Consider the following 15,164-nt stretch of genomic DNA (forward strand, 5'->3'; position numbering starts at 1 on the left):
TCCATTCCCATTCTGAATCCTTATACATTATTTGTAATATTGCTATAAAAGTCCTACTCTATTAATGTCATCATCTCATCTATTATTTCTAGAATTGTTTCTATTAACGGGTTTCCCCCTGGTTATGGATGACACTTGCATGCTTTTGTATGTCTAGTTATTTTTGATGGATGATGGACATGGTAAATTACATTTATGAATTTTATGTTTCATTAAAGAAAGTTGAGTTTTGGGGCAACCCACTTTCCGGTTCCCCTTCCGTCTCTCTTAGACAGAGGCTTTCCTCCTCTCAATAAATTTTTTCTACTTTTAACCTCTCCATTGTTCCTAGAATTTATTCTTTGATTTTAGAGAACACAAACTTGCATTTCAGATATCTAGCAGGTTTGGGAGTTGCATCTCTTCCCCCCTATATCATTTTGGAGGTCTTCCACCAAGATTACTGGTTGGAGGTAAGAGTTTTCTTTCAATTTCTTTAAATTTTCTCCACTTTCATTGCCTTAAAAAAAATAACCATACATCGATAAGTGCCCAACAGAAGGAAAAATCAGCATTTAATCATGTAGACAGAAAAAATATCACAATAATTTATAGAATATATAAATTATAAAAATAATACCATTATGTCAATACCAAATTTCCACAGATCTGTTAACTAAATTGTATAGTCAAATTTTATTATTACTGCAGTGAGTACAATCCATATGATAAGGAAGGACAGGGTCAGAAAACTGCCTTAAAAAAAAGGGAAAAGGAGAATTTTTTGAAACGGAGGATGAGTAAGTGAAATAGAAATGACTTCCCAAAGAAAAGCAACTTCCTGGAGAACAAAGGACAGATTAAGAGTGACTTTTCTAAAAAAAAGAAAGAAAGAAAGAAAAGAAAAAGAATGATTTTTCTAATTAAATTTAAAGTTTCTTAAGGAGTATTTGAACACTGTATGACCTGCAGGAATAGTATATAATACTCTGGAAGAAATAAATGGAGGCTTGAGAGGGGAAAATCCAAAAGGATTTTCATAGCTTTCTCTCATACTTAAGATGTGATATGCCAGGGTTAGTTTTAGAGAAGTATGTTGAATGTGCCAGGTGAACATGAGTCTTGAAAGATTTAATAAAAAACTGAAATGAACACCTATGAGTTTTAGGAAAATTAGGAGGTATACCCCAACTTAAATAGATAAACATGTTTTAAAAATCTCACATATACAGGTAAGGCATCAATATTTGAAAAAGACAAGTGGGCTTGTAAAGAAAGATTCCCAGAAAATTACAATAATATATTATGAGTCTATTTTCCTATTAAAATACATTTTTATTTAATAATTTTGATAGAGTCTAGCATAAGAATATTTGTTTCACATTTTAACCCTCTTGTTCCATGACCAGTGGGAAAAAAATATGTAAACCCAGAATATTTCATAAAATACATTTCTGATAGTTCTTATGCCACTCATTCTAAGGGTTTTAGATAAACTTTTTTTGCTATTCAGTCCAGGAAATGAATTATCTTTAATTTGGTCAGAAATAAGAAGTAATGGCAAAGGCTTAAATATGTCTTAATCATACAAAGATGAATCAATATGAAAGTATTTATCATTGTAAATTACATTATACAGTTGTGAAATTTTTCCTTCCTTACATTTTTAAGTTATAAAAAGGATATTAGTTCTTTTATTCTGTGGAGCTGATAGAAGGTATTAAAAAAAAACCTACTTTTTTTCATATCCACCTCCCTAGGTTTAGAATTAAAGGAAGATTTTTGAGTTAAATCAAATTATCAGCAATAACAACTCAGGCTACTCTTTTTTCAATTAGGATTTTTTAAAATTTGTTCTTCATTGAATATGAACAAGTAGATATTTGGAATAAGTAGATAGTCAACAAATATTAGGTGAACAAATGAATTACAACTCTCCTATTCATGCTAGTCACCTTAATGCCAATGAAAATTCTGGATGGTCAGCTAATTTTAAAAAATCACAATAACAAAATAATAAAAACAAAGCCAAAACACTTTCCTCATACGGTGGTGCCTAGTTTTATTTTTATTGAGGAGAGAAGTTTAAATGTAGTCAAAGAAATGGGAATGAAATGATTTACAGGAAAATTCTAGGTTGCCACAATTAGGAGTGATATTTGATAGGTCAAAAAAGAAGTCACTTGGACAACCCATGCAAAATGTAGAAGTTTTTTATGCAGTGCTCAATGTAGAAGTAAAATTCTTAAAAGTGACATTTGAGAGGTAGCAAAATAAAAGCACTGCAAGCTTAGAAATTCTGTTGATAAAGGTCTTTAAGTGAAATTAATGCAATTTTAGACCAAAAGACCATGAAATATCTACAATTAGTATTATAATTCTGTTATAAGTAAAAGGTGATGATTCAATTCAGATTGATATTGAGTATGGACAAGTGTGGAACCCAGTAGGCTGAATGACACAGAATTTCTAAACATTCCCAGGTCCTTCAGCTGTTCCTCATATAACGTGCTTTCCAGTTGCTTCGTCATCATGGGATGGCACTGCTCCAGACATAGCATTGAACTAGAACACAATTTTCATGGTTAATCTTATGTGTCCACTTGACTGAGCCATCGTGCCCAAATATATGGTTAAACACTATTATAGTTCCATGAGGGTATTTTGGGATGAGATTGACATTTAAATAAAAGGATTTTGAGTAAAGAAGATTGCCCTTCATAATGTGACTTGGCATCATCCAATAGTTGAAGACCTGGATAGAAAATAAGACTGACCTCCCCAAAACAAGAGGAAATTCAGCCAGCAGACAGCAGAGACTGTGGCATTAGCTCCTCCTTGGTCTTTAGCCTGTGGCCCATATATATTTTGACTTGCCAACCCCCAAAATCACATGAGCCAATTCCTTAAAATATATCTCCTTTTAAAAATGCATGTGCACATGCTATTGGTTCTGTTAATCTGGAGAGTCTTAATATAATGTGCAGCTTTTGTCCTGTAAACACAGAGCACCAAGAAATAGTATACCTAATCACAAATATCATGAAATCCACAATTATTAATGCAAGATAAAAACAAAAATAAAAACCAAGTGGAAACTTGGGGTGGGGTATTAGGGCAAAGGAAATAAAAGAGAAAATTATAGTTGCATTTTTGGCTAGTACATCATTTAACTTATATTTGAGCTTATTTTTTAAAAAATAAAATGTCCTTTGAAGTCAGGTTTTAAAAACATCAAGCTACATTCTTCTAGAATACTGAGTCACCATGCTCCCTGCACCTGCCCAAAAAGCACTTTTAGCCCATTTGCAATATGGACTAATTTTTGGAACAATTCCTTTGTCTGTTGCTATAATTTCCAAATGACATCTTTGTTTGCCGTAACTGCCACCCACACCAACAGATGATCCCATTGCCCAGAAATGGAGTTTATTTCCAGATCCCCTTGTATCCTACATGTTAACTGAGCCTTGTTCAGGCATTTATATGACATACAATGTCCGACACTTACTCCAAATGAGTGTAATATTTACATGAAAATATTTTTAAATAGCCATTCATTCAAGCCGGGCATAGTGATGCAGGCCTGTAATCCTACACTCTGAGAGGCTGAAGCAGGAGAACAGCAAATTCAAGTCCAGCCTGGGCAATTTAATGAATCCCTGTCTCAAAATTTTAAAAAATAAATTTAAAAAAGAAGAACTGAGGATATAGCTCAGTGAAAAGACCCTAGGTTCAATTCCTAGTACTGTAAAAATAATTTTTTTGAGAACAGAGTCACAAACAAGACAGATATAGAAGATATAATCCTGCTTTCATGGATCTTATATATTAGTGGGGGAAGATAAGTAATCAAGAAGATAGACTATGATTAGCGTCATGATGAAAATAAATGGAAAGCTGTAAGATAAAAGAGGTACTATTCCAATTGTGAAGATAAAAATAAAGATAAATGAGGGAAGAAATTCTCAGGAAATAATTAAGTACAAAAGCTATGAGGCAAGAAAAACATGGAGTATTTAGAAAATAACGGAATCTATGTGGTTGGATCTTGATGATGTTGATAGGGTTAAAAATGAGTTAGGACACCCTGGTAGAGACCAGATTATGAAGGGATTAAGAATGAATTTAGAAGGGAGCCTTCCTGAACTTGGAAATAACATTACCTTGAGAAGCTAAAACTAGGAAAGATCAAAACATAACAAACAAGAATCACCATCTGTGGAAGTAAATACAAGCAGAAGAAAAAGTGTGAGTGTGTGGCATGGGTACTTGAGTAATATACAATTTCAGAGTGACTAAAGTATAAAGACAGAACAGAATAATTAGCATATGATGATAACTTAAGCTGAAAAATAATCAATGATACAGAATACTGCTTTAAAAAGTAAGCTGTTAATAAGTCTGGGATATTCTTTAAAACTACCTATCCAGCCATCAGTTGGTACATGAATGGGAGGACAGAGTGGAAACAAAAAGCAAAAGGAATTAATGAATTCTCAATATATTCCTGTCACTGCTTCAACTAGAGTAATTCTGCCATCATCTGTTTTGTATACTGGCTTCTCAGTTTGAGAAATTTTTAAAAATAACTGTAAATTGTATTTGAAAATAGTTTTCAAACACAAACACATCAACAATTATATACATACATTACTGGTGTATATGGAGATGGGGTGAGGGGAGTGTGTCCAGGTGAGAAGAGTATATGATCACCTTATCAGAAATATTTATATAGAAGAATTAAATGCATAAGACTACACAGTTTCATGAAGATTATTAATATTATTAATATTCAACAAACTATATTTAGTTTCATTTCTTTTCATCCTTGTTTCTTTGAATTTACTTTTATTCTTGGCTCACAAACAAATTTTTGACTGAAGTTGGCTTTCCAAAGGAGAAAACACTTACACCCAATAAGCATTATTGAACCACATACCAGTGATATCTCATCATTAATGCATCATCAATGTGATTTCTAGATCCATGTCCCATTAGCTTGATAGTGTGTATGGGACTGCCAAGCATGACTTAAATTTCTGCATTTAAAAACTGAAGATCAGTGCCCAGAATGGAATCTATATTGAAGTGTCACACTGACACTTCCTAACAGTGACTAGCCATTCTGTCCCAGTGATTTCTGTGCCATCCCTTTTCTAACTACAACTAAAGGAACCAGAGAATTTCATTCACTTAAAGAGGACAGAAACAGTAGGAACCCACACTTACCAGCACTGCAATATAATAGGAAATATAACTTCATACCAATTCCATAGAAAAAGAAGTACAGTGACTTAAAGAGAAACATGCAATTTTTTTGTTTGTTTGGTTGGTTGGTTGGTTGGTTTTTGTGGTACTGGGGATCGAGCCCAGGACCTTGCACTTGCAAGGCAGGCGCGGTGCTACTGAGCTAGATCCCAGCCTGAGCAACATGCAGTTTTAATTCATGGACTACTTTTCATCATAGAACAAAGAACATTAAGGGTTTCAATCTCAAGGTTTATTATGTCCAACCCTTTAGTTTTAAAGGTGAAAGAGAGGCATGGATGATTCGATGATTTGTTCAAAATAAGCTCGCAAGGGACTCCTGGCTAAAGCTCTTCTCATTATAATAAGTGCCTAGCTTACAATTATAGTTCTTCATACTCTTAATTTTTGTGTAGTCATTGAAAATTCATATTACTCTATATAATGATAGGTGATGTTTACAGTAAATTTATATTTTCTAGGGAGTGGGGAGATTTTTAGCCTTCTGTGAAACTTTTTTCCTTTTAGTCAATCTAGCCCATAGAGTAGCCATAGTGATCCTTTTATGGGTCATGGTGCCCTTCTGCTCAAAATCTTGAAGTGACTCCCATCCACTAACAATAATAGTCAAGTTCCTGCAATGTCCTACAGAGCTCCACACCACACCCACACAGGTTCTTGCCACACCGTTTTCCTTGTGTTCCTTAAATACACCAATGCCTGCGTCTGTTAGAATCTTTGTTCTGGCTCTACTTTTTTTTTCTCTCAAATAAGTTAAATGACTAATGCCTCATGGCTTTCAAATCTGGACTCAAATGGTACTCTCTCAATAAGACCTTCCCTAATTATGCTATTTAATACTGCTAAACCCATCCTTCTGTACTTCCAATGTGCCTTGCCTTGATTTATTTCTTTTTCTACAGGATGTATCACCCAACATACTGCACCATTTACTTACTTCCTATGTTTTTTGCTCACTGTCTGTCTCCCTCCAGAAGGCAAGTTTCATGAAGGCAAGAATCTTGGCATACTTTTTTCACTATTACATCCCTGATATCTAAAACAATGCCTAATCTTCAACAAATATTCGTTGAATAAATGGACTACTGCATTTGACAATTTGATGACTCTGTGTCTACAGATAATCAAAGGCTATGTCTAAAGTGGCCAAGACCTCAGTTAAATCCTTTCCCTGATACACTGGATCTCCTCACTAAGGAGGGTAATATACTAAACCACATTTATAATTCCTGAAATTCTCATTATCAGCAATAAAATAAAAAGAATTGGTTTAATGATTAAAAGATGATAAATTACTTTCATTTCCAAAAAATATCTAATTTGCATTGGAAATGGGTATCAAAGCAATTGAGAATATATTGACAAAAATGTTATTTATTTATCATTAAACTTCTATTTTTCTTTGTTATAATCCTGAAATGTTATTGGTATAGTATTATAAAAAGCTGCCAAAAAAATGAAAACCTAAGAATCTAAGAAGTATGTGTGCATGTGTGTATGTGTGTGTGTGCGTGTGTATCTTTATAAGGAGTCACGATCAAGTACCTGAAGATAAACACATTAACCTATTTCATATCAGTGTTGCACACATCTTTCAACTTTTTCACAATAATCACAACAGATTTTTGCTGAAATATCTTCATTCTATTTCTCATCCTTTTTATAAACAAAGACAAACATGGAAGGCACGCTGCCTGAGACTAGCACTACAGATGGTCACTACATATGGTCAAGCATTGCACATCTCCAGGAGTGCCACATACATCACACATGGGTTATGATGTAAATGCATCAGCACTCTGCCCAGTCTCCCTGGAGCTGTTCAGTGTTCATTTTGAGTCTATTCAGACTTTGCCAGCCTGGATCAGAACTAAAACCAGTGATCATTCCTCTAGGAGAAAAAACAAACCAACCTCAAAAATACTAAGCTGATCATTTCTGGACAATGAAATATGATCAATATAAAATATCCTTGGAACATCTACTAGTCACTAAAAGGTGAAGAAGGTGTTAGGGCCACAATTATCCTAAATTGACTCTATATAATAGATCACAGTCCCCCATCCCTGAATCCTTGTTTAGTTGGCAGGTTTCTGGTAAATATACAACTTGATACCACAATGATCTTATAGCACCCTCAAGTGGATTAGACTGACAATGTTTTCATTCTTGAAGAAATGTGTTATTCTCTGGTAGGAAAAAGAGAGGTTAGGATCTTGCCAAATGAAGACTCTATAAATGAATGAAGAAAAATTGACCCTTATCAGAAAGACTGTAGGTTAAGGTATTTCTCTAATAATGGATTTTTTACTGCTTAGCTATACTTTCAGGGTGGTTTTCAATAGAATTTTGAATAGAACACAGCTAGTTGACTAATATAGTCAACTATAGTATAAAACTATAGTAACAAAACTGTAATTTAAACTTCTTGCACCATGTGTTTAGGAATGTAATCAAATGGCCCCATTAGTGGAAAAACAGTCAAAAATTTCTTTGGATATTAACATAACAATGGATATTCGTATTAGGGTTCTCCAGAGAAACCAAACAATAAGAGATATATATACATATATACCATGAAGAACTGACTTCCATGATTGTGGAAGATTAGGGAGATTGAGAAGTCCTATGATCTGCCATCAGCAAGCTGAAGACTAGGAAAGCTGGTAGTTTAATTCTGAGTCCAAAGGCTTGACAACAAGGGGTCAATAATATAAATTCCAATCTAAGGTTAGAAAATTAAATGAGATTCTGTCTCAGTTCAAGTAGCTAGGCAGGAAAAAAAAAACATGAATTTCACCTTCTCTGCCTGCTCTTCTTTCTATTTAAGCCCTCCATAGATCAATGCTGACTACCCACACAGGGGAGGGCAATCTACTCCTGAGTTCACCAATTCAATATTCAAATGCTAATCCCGTCTGAAAATATCCTCATAGTCATACCAAAAATAATGTTTATCCTGCTGTCTGGGCACCCCCAACCCAGTATAACTGACAAATAAAACTATCACAATACTTTAAAAATAAGTTCCATATATACATTTTAAAATGACAACTTAAGAATCATAGATTCAGCTAGTGTTCTAAACTGCATTATATGGTAGAACAACTACATATACATGGATTCTAAAGTTAGTGTTTGAACAGCACAACATCTATTAACCTCTCTATATTTGATTATTCATTTTTAAAATGGCAGAGTAGAAAGGCCAGAAGCTAGCTAGTGGCTTCTTAACACATTAGTAAAATTCTTAATTCCAAACTATACATCTATTCAAGCTGGCTTAGGTAACTACAGGGACTTTTTAAAAGAAAAAAAACAGGTGAGATGAGGCTTTGGAGAAGAATAAATTAAGAGGACTGACACTGTGCAACTTCAGTATATACTATAAAGGTGGAATAATCAAGATAGTGTGGTATTAGTGAAAGAATAGACATTCATTTGTTGATGGACATATAGGTTGTTTCCATGATTTAGCTATTATGAATTGTGGTGCTATAAACATGGGTATGGATGTATCACTATAATATGATGTTTCTAACTCTCAAGAAGATACCTAGAAGGGGAATACCTAGGTCAAATGGAATGTGTAGTTTTAGTTTGTTGAGGAATCTCCACACTGATTTCCATACTAGTTCAACTAATTTACATTCCCAACAACAATGTAGAGGGGTACCCCATCCACCCATTTCTGAAGACTTATAGGAAAATGGATTCACTTTGAGACTATAATGATGAGCGAAATAAATCAGACACACAAGTTTAAATATCATATGGTTTCTTTCATATGAGAAAGCCAAATTATAAACAGAGAGCAAAATAAAAGATAGGTAATAATAAGTAGGAAGATAGATCTTTCTCAGATGGGAAGGGGATCAAGAGACAGAGGGAAGGAGGAAGAAAGAGAGGGAACGAGGATGAAAAAAGGAATTAAAATGTGTTGCATACATGTACCAACTCCACACAAGGAATGTAAACATTAGGTACTGCAAACATGTACTAATGAATAAAAATTTTTTAAAAATAGATAAATCAATCCATGGAATTAAAAGCCCAAAAACAGACCCACATAAATACAGGCAAATGATCATTGACCAAGGAACAAAGGTGGTACAGTAGTGAAAAGATAAATTTTTCAATAAATGGTGCTGGAACAATGGGATATACACGCACACAAAAATAAAAATAAACCTACACATGGGCCTCACACCCTACACAAAATTAACTTTAAATGACGCATGAATCTAAATGTATCAAGGGCCATTCTATATAATTTTAGGGGGAAAATCATTTCTTAATTAAAGCATGACTATAGCTATCTAATGCCCAATTTCACCTTGTCATGAGCCAGCTATGGCCTGCAGAAACACAACTCCGTTTTGCCTCTAGTCACAAGTTGAGACCTCAATGGTCCCGTGATACTGTAACATGGAAGGGCAAGAGTACATCACCTGAAGACATCCTGGTTCTTTGAGAATCAAGTAGTAATCAAAAGAAGAGAAAGGTTTCACGTGGGGGAAAGATAAATTCTTTATTAGCCTGCTATCTCAACCCACCTACTATTTTAAGAATGCTCTCCTCACTCCCCTCATCAACATAAGATCCTCATCAACACAGGATTCCCACAACCCCCTGATGTTCTTGCCAATTATTGTGTGTATCCAAAAACTAACGGCTACCTCAGAGTGCCTTCATCTTTGCCCACTCTGAGGCACTGACCTCCCGGTCCCCCATATACTTGAAATTATGCAAGACTCTATTGTCTGTCTTTCTTTAGCCCTCACTGTCCCCCTTTCTAGGCAATAGGATTGATTGCCCTCTGATATAAATGTGAAGTGCAAAATTATAAACCTCCAAGTATGTAACAGAAAAAAATCTAGATGATAGTAATGACATTTTAGATACCAAAGGCATGATCTTGAAAAAAGGAATTGATAAAGTAGACATCATTAAAATTAAATTTTTCTGAACTGGAGACTGGATAAAGAAGATGCGGGGTTTTTTATAAAATGGAGTACTACTCAGCCATAAAGAATGAGAAACTAGAGACATTTATAGCTAAATGGATGCACATTGAGGTGATACTCAAGTGAAATAAACAGGACACGTGTAAATACCAAATAGTTTCTCTGGTGTGAGAAACTGAAAGTGTAAATAAGAATCAAAATGTATAACTGATAATGTGAAATAGGAAGAAAAGGTCTAAAGGAGTAGGGGAAGTGAGAGGAGTATGGGAAAGGAAAGAAGGGAAAAGAAAAAATATGAGAAAAGGAAAAACTGGAAACAAAGTCTTTGTAAACAGGAAAGGAGGAGGGGTTGAAGGGAGGGCAGGGGAATGGGGAAAAAATAAGAACCAAGATACATCATGTAAAGTACAAACTCCAAATGATGAATACAACTGTATTTTATACCTAAAATGTACCAATAAACTTAATGGAAAAAAATAAATGTTTCTACTCCACAAAAAATACCATTAAAATAAAAAGGCAAGTCAAAGGTTATAAGTATTTTTAAAAGGACATTCAAAGAACTCTTAAAACTCAACAATAAGAAAACAAACCATTTAAAAATGGGCCAAAGACCTAAAACAGATACCACATCGAAAAAGATGTACGGTGGTATCTCAGTTCACAAACTCAATTCTCTACACAATTCTGGTCACAAACCAAACTGGACAAGAATTGAATTAAATTTCTCCATAAGGTCAACATTGAACCCAACCACTGAATTTGATTTGGTTTTTGTCCAATTCGGTTTGTGACCAAAATTGTGGAAAGAACCAAGTTGGGGAACAGAGATATATATCACTGTACTGATGACAAATAAGCATATAAAAAGATGTTCCAAATCATAGGTCATCAGGGAAATGAAATTAAAACAGTGAGGTACCACTATATAGCTACTGAAATGGCAAAAACGCAGAACATTGACAACAACAAATGATGATGATGATGATATGAAGCAATAGAAAGTTTAACTCACTGTTAACAAGAGTGCAAAATGGTGCAGCCACCTTTTAAGATAATCTGGTGCTTTTTTACAAATACTCTTGTAATATGACCTAGTAATCACACTCCTCAGTAATAATCCAAAGGAGCCAAAAACTCATGTTCATACAAAACCCTGTATGAAAATGTTACAGCAGTTTTATTCATAAGCTCCAAAACTTAGAGGCAATAAAATGTTCTAAGTGAGTGGATAAATAAGCTATGTTATATCTAGACAACAGAATATTATTCACTGCTAAAATTAAATGTGGCATAAGGCCACAAAAAGACATAAAAGAAACTTAACTGTATATTACTAAATGAAAGAAGCCAGCCTGAAAGAGGTATATACCATGTGGTTCTAACTATATAATATTCTGAAAAAGGAAAATCTACGGAGACAGTAAACATTCAGTGATTTCCAGGTGTGCTGGAGGGGGAGGGAAGAATAGACAGAGCACAGAGGATGCTATAATGGTGATAATATAATGTCATTATACATTTGTCCAAAACCATAAAATGTACAACGCCAAAAGCGAACTCAAGGTAAACAATGGAATTTGACATATGATGTGTCAGTCAGGTTTATTAGTTGTAACAAATGTATCACTCTGACAGGGGATGCTGATAATGAGGGGAGGCTATGCATGTGTAGCAGTAGGTACAAGGGGTGATAAAATATACAGCAAATGATTAAATTTTTAAAAAATTATTACAGTAAAAAATACATTGCTATTAATCCACCTCAAAATTCTCCCCTTTTAGGGCCAGGGATTTAGCTCAGTGGCACTGCACCTGTGGTCCTGAGTTCCAGCCCTGATACAAAAAAAAAAAATGCTCCCTTTTTCTCTGAACACACTTATCCCATCACTGTCACTTTCTGAAGCAGTTCTAGAAATCTTTTTTTTTCTTTGGTACCAGGGATCGAACTTGGAACCTTGCGCTTGTGAGGCAGGCACGGGCACTACTGAGCTAAATCCCTGACCCAAGAAGACTTTTTTTGTGTGAATACCTGCATAAGGTGTAATACAAAATACATGAATGCTGGTGCTAAGGGCCATTCAATAGAAAGACAGGCTCATAGAAACATTATGGTGTGTCTTTATCTACCTTATTCACTGGATCTGGCATTGTGCAACTTCTAAAATGACTATTAAAGGTAAATATTTTTAATCAATCAGGACATCAAAGCAGCCACAACAGTGCAACAAAAGACATTCATGAAAAAGGACTTTCAGAACTGCTTCAAAAAGTGGCAAAATTATGGGATAAGTGTATTCAGAGTGAGGAGAATTTTGAGCTGAATTAATGGCAGTGTCTTTTACCATAACAATTTTTTTTAATTTAAACATTCACCATATCTTTCAATCATGCGTTGTATTTCTGGGAAATTTCTGTACCTTCCTCTCACTTCTTCTGTGAACCTAAAATTGCCCTAAAAATAAGTTCTACTATTTAAAAAAAGAGGAGTCATAAAAAGTTGCTGAAAAACAAAGTTGGATGTATCATAACAGACTCCTAGGCTCTTATTTGGTATTTGCTGTCCTTGAAACACACTTGGTCCTTCACCTCACACGAAGATGAAGCCTTCTTGACATTCCTTTTATCAGTATCAAGAACCAGAAACTTTTCTACAAATATTTCATATAAAGGCATAGATTATTTGTATGACCTTTACAAATGATAATATAAATTTGTAACATTAAACCAAAGAATATCTTTAGCAAATAAACTAGTGCCTGTACATGTTATCTTGAGAAACTTGGGAGAGCCAAGAAAACTACAATGAAATACACTGCTTCTGCTCCTGCTTGATGTAGGTACCTTGCTTCACTCAAGTTTGTTTTCCTTGCTAAATAAATAATGAATTTAATCTGTGTGTGTGCACATGCACACAGTGAAGGCAAGGGGTCTATTTCTAACAATCTGTAGCCCTCATGAAATGGGACACTTACATAATGAAAATGCCTATTAACTAAAATATCCCTACCTATCTCAATGTCACACTTGGTTTCCAGAATGTATCTTGCTTTTTCACACCTCTACTCTTTTAATTATATCTTTCCTCCTCCTGAACTACACATACTTGCCTCTCCTCCCTCCTCTCTGACTCCCAGCAACTGCTACTACTGGATTTTCCAGAAAAAAGGGATCAATGGAAGCAGACAGTCTGGTGGGTGTCCACAAAAACATAACTGACCCCTGTGTGATATTTATTTCTTATGTCTACTCCAACATCAGTCCATGAACCACTCAAGAACCATTGTGTTCCTGCATCCTTGTTTCCTTCATCTTTGTATCTCCAGAGTCTAGACTAGTGCCTGTTAAAGGATGTATGTGTTTTATTTAGAAATGGAATAGCCTACGAACCAAACATCAAAGATGTTTTGCATACTCTGCCTTCCTCATTTCTCACACTCCACTACCCCTTGCTTCTCCCTACATATTTATTTATTCATATCCCTTCATATGGAAGTTTCTTAAATTTTAAAGTTAAAAAAGTAAAGCAGGAAGTGACTAAAGTATTTTCTTTATATGCCCACCTTGAGAAGCTCCATTTTTGAGACTAGTTTCTCCCAAATGAGATGCAAGACTAATTCCCTCACTTTTTATCCCTTCTACTTGTAACAAATCCAGTGAGGCTTCACCTTCTGCAGTGGGAGTGGTGTTTAGGAAGTGAAGAACAAAGTTGTCATTGACACCTAAATAACTGTGGCAACTGCCATTCAAGGCCAGCACTAACCAAAAATGAAAACCCCCAGTTTGAGTTTTTTTGGGTTTTTTTTTTTTCTCACACCAGTAGTATATTTATTGTGCTGAAATCAGGTAACAGGGAATGAGTATCTCTTGGGAAGCAGTACAGAATGTTCACAAAGATTTACAAATCTCTAGTTATTACACACTGAGGAGCAAGAACAAAAGTGTAGAATCCTCTCAGACCAAACCATTGTTATGTGCTACAAATTTTCTGTAATTCTCATGACTGCATGCCTTTCAGGGAAAAATATGTAATTTTAATGCACAATAAATATTTTATAGTTTACAAAATATTCTGAAATACTTTTGTACAAATAGCATACATCCTACACATGCAGTTTTGACAAAGTGGGATTTACTTGGAAATAATCATGCTATTTTTGTCACATTTTCTCTTTCTATAATGATCCCTCTGTGACATCTCCCTAACAAACTAACCTATGTAATAAAACATGTTACATGTTCTGTTTCCCTCTGTTTCCAGCTCATTTGATGTTACAAGGTGTTAATTGTTAAAACACAAAATGAATAAAAGCAAGAGTAGTTAGAACAATCAAGTTAAATTTGCTATTTACAAATGAATTGCTCCAGTTTGAGTTTTGAGTAAGCCTGCTTAAAGTTCCTTTCTTCTGTCACTACTCTGTATAGGCACTTTACAGCTTATCATCGAATAGGGTAAAGCTGTAAAACTAAAATAGCATGCCTGTACATTTAAGGTATTCTGGTTTCATAATTCTAAAATTGTTATTAGTAAATGTGGTATGAACGGTGAACCTAACTCGTTTCTTAATGAGTTCCTTTCTTTTCTTCTGCCCTCTAGTCTATCGAGAAACTTTTCCAGGGCAACTGTTTTACGGTAGTTACGCTTAAAACGTAGGTATTGATTAACACAGCAAGTTACTTCCAGGGAAGAATCTTGTGCAACTAGTCTGGGGCTCTTACCCTGGCCTTGGCATTAGAAGCGCCTCTGTAAACAGGGGAATAAATTAGTCACCCTACAATACAACTCGGGCTATTTCGACCTAATAACATCAAGAAATTTTTTTAAGACAAGTTTCTCACCTACATCACTCACTCAAACCCCTTAGCCCATTCCTTCCGGCTTCCGTAGTCTCACTCAGTTTCGCGAGATCTGGCCTGTGTTCCGCCCCGCTACCCCTAGGGGCGGCT

The 15,164-nt window shown here is 34.9% G+C and overlaps 1 long non-coding RNA gene across 1 annotated transcript in view; it reads right to left on the reverse strand.

Annotated features, from left to right (window-relative positions):
* Positions 1-15,117, reverse strand: part of LOC147825361 (uncharacterized) — a 360,721-nt gene extending 345,604 nt beyond the window's left edge. The window contains exon 1 of the long non-coding RNA XR_015440987.1: positions 15,057-15,117. This is a non-coding gene — a long non-coding RNA (uncharacterized LOC147825361). The remainder of the gene's footprint in view (positions 1-15,056) is intronic.
* Positions 15,118-15,164: the final 47 nt, after the last annotated feature.

The sequence above is a fragment of the Heterocephalus glaber genome, unplaced genomic scaffold (assembly GCF_053883595.1).
Source record: "Heterocephalus glaber isolate CG9 unplaced genomic scaffold, H.glaber_assembly_v1.0 deba00001504, whole genome shotgun sequence".
Taxonomy (NCBI): Eukaryota; Metazoa; Chordata; class Mammalia; order Rodentia; family Bathyergidae; genus Heterocephalus; species Heterocephalus glaber.